Raw genomic sequence first — 4,617 nt, forward strand, 5'->3', positions numbered from 1 at the left:
GCTCCATTCAGAAAGCATGTCAGAAGGACACTTTCTGATTAATTGTTTGTATCTTTCCCAAGCTTCATAGAGGGATTCTCCTTTCTTCTGTCTGAAGGTTTGGACTTCCATTCTAAGCTTACTCAATTTTTGAGGTGGAAAGAACTTTGCCAAGAAGGCATTGACTAGCTTTTCCCAAGAGTTCAGGCTTTCTTTAGGTTGTGAGTCCAACCATGTCCTAGCTCTGTCTCTTATAGCAAAAGGGAATAGCATAAGTCTGTAGACCTCAGGGTCAACCCCATTAGTCTTGACAGTGTCACAGATTTGCAAGAATTCAGCTAAAAACTGATGAGGATCTTCCAATGGAAGTCCATGGAACTTGCAATTCTGTTGCATTAGAGAAACTAATTGAGGCTTAAGCTCAAAGTTGTTTGCTCCAATGGCAGGGATAGAGATGCTTCTCCCATAGAAGTCGGGAGTAGGTGCAGTAAAGTCACCCAGCACCTTCCTTGCATTGTTGGCTTTGTTGTTGTTTTCGGCTGCCATGGGTTCTTCTTTTTTGAAGATTTCTGTTAGGTCCTCTACAGAGAGTTGTGCCTTGGCTTCTCTTAGCTTTCTCTTCAAGGTCCTTTCAGGTTCAGGATCAGCCTCAACAGGAATGCTTTTATCTTTGCTTCTGCTCATAAGAAAGAGTAGAGAACAAGAAAATGTGGAATCCTCTATGTCACAGTATAGAAATTCCTTGAGATGTCAGAGGAAAAGAAAAAATAGAAGGCAGAAGTAGAAGAATTCGAACTTATCAAAGAAGATGGAGTTCGAATTATGCATTAAGGAATAGTGTTAGTCCAAAAATAGAAGGATATGAGAAGAAGGGAAGTAATTTTCGAAAATTAAGTAAAAGATTTTGAAAACATTTTGAAAAACACTAATTGATTTTCGAAAATAAAAGTGGGAAAGAAATCAAGTGATTTTTGAAAAAGAATTTGAAATTAGAAATCAAAAAGATTTGATTGAAAGCTATTTTGAAAAAGATGTGGTTAAGAAGATATGATTAGTTTTAAAAAGATGTGATTGAGAATATATGATTTGAAAAACATTTAAAAAAAAGATTTGATTTTGAGAATTAATGACTTGGCTAACAAGAAAAGATATGATTCAAACATTAAACCTTTCTTAACAGAAAAGGCAATATACTTGAAATGTTGAACCAAATCATTAATTGATAGCAAGTATCTTTGAAAAAAAGAAAGAAATTGATTTTGAAAAAGATTTGATTGAAAAGATATGATTTGGAAAAGATTTGATTTTGAAAAATTTTGAAAACCAGAAAAAAATTTGCATTGAAAACAAAATCTTCCCTCTTGTACCATCCTGGCGTTAAACGCCCAGAATGGTGCACATTCTGGCGTTTAACGCCCAAATCACTACCCTTTTGGGCATTAAACGCCCAACCAGGCACCCTGGCTGGCGTTTAAACGCCAGTCTGTCCTTCTTCACTGGGCGTTTTGAACGCCCAGCTTTTTCTGTGCAATTCCTCTGCTGAATGTTCTGAATCTTCAATTCTCTGTATTATTGACTTGAAAAGACATAGATTAAAAATTTTTTGGATTTTTAATAATGAAGAATAATCAAAATGCAACTAAATAACAATGCATGCAAGACACCAAACTTAGCAGTTTGTACACTACTGACACTAACAAAATGAAAATGCATATGAGACACAACAAAACACTCAAGTCAAGAGAATTCAAAGGTCAGAGCAAGAAAATCCTCAAGAAAAACTTGAAGATCACAGAAGACACATGAAAAATGCAAGAAAAACATGCAATTGACACCAAACTTAACATGAGACACTAAACTCAACAAGAAACATAAAATATTTTTGGTTTTTATGGTTTTGTAATTTTTTTGGATTTTTCGAAAATTAGAAAAGAAAATAAAGGTATCAAAATTCTTAATGAGAACTCCAGGAATCAGTGCAATGCTAGTCTAAGACTCTGGTCCAGGAATTAGACATGGCTTCACAGCCAGCCAAGCTTTCAAAGAAAGCTTCGGTCCAAAACACTAGACATGGCCAATGGCCAGCCAAGCCTTAGCAGATCACTGCTCCAATAGCAAGATTGATAGAAATCAACAAGCTCTTGTGATGATAAGTTGAAACCTCGGTCCAATGAAATTAGACATGGCTTCACAGCCAGACCTCGGTCCAATAAAATTAGACATGGCTTCACAGCCAGCCAGATTTCAACAGATTATCATGAAAAACTAGAATTCATTCTTAAGAATTCTGAAAAAAAAATACCTAATCTAAGCAACAAGATGAACCGTCAGTTGTCCAAACTCAACAATCCCCGGCAACGGCGCCAAAAACTTGGTATGCGAAATTGTGATCAATACTTTTCACAACTCAAATAATCCCCGGTAATGAATCCAAAAACTTGGTGTTCAATACCATGGCATAAACACAACTTCGCACAACTAACCAGCAAGTGTACTGGGTCGTCCAAGTAATAAACCTTACGCGAGTAAGGGTCGATCCCACAGAGATTGTTGGTATGAAGCAAGCTATGGTCACCTTGTAAATCTTAGTCAGGCAAACTCAAATGGATATGGGTGATATACGAATAAAACATAAAGATAAAGATAGAGATACTTATGCAATTCATTGGTTGGACTTTCAGATAAGCATATGAAAATGCTTGTCCCTTCCGTCTCTCTGCTTTCCTACTGTCTTCATCCAATCCTTCTTACTCCTTTCCATGGCAAGCTTATGCAAGGGTTTCACCGTTGTCAGTGGCTACCTCCCATCCTCTCAGTGGAAATATTCAACGCACCCTGTCTTGGCACGGCTATCCATCTGTCGATTCTCAATCAGGCCGGAATAGAATCCAGTGATTCTTTTGCGTCTGTCACTAACGCCCCGCCCTCAGGAGTTGGAAGCACGTCACAGTCATTCAATCATTGAATCCTACTCAGAATACCACAGACAAGGTTAGACCTTCCGGATTCTCTTGAATGCCGCCATCAGTTCTAGCCTATACCACGAAGATTCCGGTTAAAGAATCCAAGAGATATTCACCCAATCGAAGGTAGAACGGAGGTGGTTGTCAGTCACACGTTCATAGGTGAGAATGGTGATGAGTGTCACGGATCATCACATTCATCAAGTTGAGGAACAAGTGATATCTTAGAACAAGAACAAGCGGAATTGAATAGAAGAACAATAGTAATTGCACTAATACTCGAGGTATAGCAGAGCTCCACACCTTAATCTATGGTGTGTAGAAACTCCACCGTTGAAAATACATAAGAACAAGGTCTAGGCATGGCCGACTGGCCAGCCTCCCAATGATCTAAGAACTAGATGTCCAAAGATGATCAAAAGATCTAAAAATGATCCAAAGATTGAAAATACAATAGTAAAAGGTCCTATATATAGAGAACTAGTAGCCTAGGGTTTACAGAGATGAGTAAATGACATAAAAATCCACTTCCGGGCCCACTTGGTGTGTTCTTGGGCTGAGCAATGAATCATTTTCGTGTAGAGACTCCTCTTGGAGTTAAACGCCAGCTTTGGTGCCAGTTTGGGCGTTTAACTCCCATTCTTGTGCCAGTTCCGGCGTTTAACGCTGGGAATTCTAAGGGTGACTTTGAACGCCGGTTTGGGCCATCAAATCTTGGGCAAAGTATGGACTATCATATATTGCTGAAAAGCTCAGGATGTCTACTTTCCAAAGCCGTTGAGAGCGCGCCAATTGGGCTTTTGTAGCTCCAGAAAATCCACTTCGAGTGCAGGGATGTCAGAATCCAACAGCATCTGCAGTCCTTTTTAGTCTCTGAATCAGATTTTTGCTCAGGTCCCTCAATTTCAGCCAGAAAATACCTGAAATCACAGAAAAACACACAAACTCATAGTAAAGTCCAGAAAAGTGAATTTTAACTAAAAACTAATAAAAATATACTAAAAACTAACTAGATCATACTAAAAACATACTAAAAACAATGCCAAAAAGCGTACAAATTATCCGCTCATCAGTTTTGCAGGACTCCCATTGATGACAAAAAGGGGAGGAAAGTTGAGAAAAAAAATTGAAAAACAGGGGCTGAAATCTTTGAAAAATAGGGGCTGAAATCTGAATGATTAATGATTACCCTTGTGTATGTGCTTCAATTTTTATGGTTTATGATTTATGATCTGATTTTTGGTCTATACTCTGATTTCTGCATTATCATATTTTGATTTTGGTTATGCTCTGATATTTTCCTAATCTGCCTTTTTTTATGAAATTCTATTATTGACACTATATCTCAAAAAATGCTTCATAAAACATGAATCATTGTGTTGTTTGGCAAATTTGTTACTTGGCAGAAAATATTTTGGTATAGCCCAAAATCATTGTGATTAAAAGACCAACATTATGGTCCGAATTGAAAGAAGAAAGAAAGTGGAGCATGTGCTTTCTATTATTCATTTACTTTGGTGGGATCCAAATTCAAATTGAAAGCATGCTTTCCACGGATGCCTTTCTCAATGGGTTATGAAATTCAAATTTTCATTAACTTGGATTTATTGCATGTCTTGGTAACATGAGAAAGAAAGCTTACATTGATTTTATTGCTATTATTGCTTTACACGTT

General features: G+C 37.4%; 1 non-coding gene across 1 annotated transcript; it reads left to right on the top strand.

Annotated features, from left to right (window-relative positions):
• Positions 1-12: 12 nt before the first annotated feature.
• On the top strand, positions 13-120 carry LOC127741372 (small nucleolar RNA R71). Its single transcript, XR_008002324.1, has one exon. It is a non-coding gene; the product is annotated as a small nucleolar RNA R71 (small nucleolar RNA).
• The last annotated feature ends 4,497 nt before the right edge of the window (positions 121-4,617 follow it).

The sequence above is a fragment of the Arachis duranensis genome, chromosome 8 (genome assembly GCF_000817695.3).
Source record: "Arachis duranensis cultivar V14167 chromosome 8, aradu.V14167.gnm2.J7QH, whole genome shotgun sequence".
Classification (NCBI taxonomy): Eukaryota; Viridiplantae; Streptophyta; class Magnoliopsida; order Fabales; family Fabaceae; genus Arachis; species Arachis duranensis.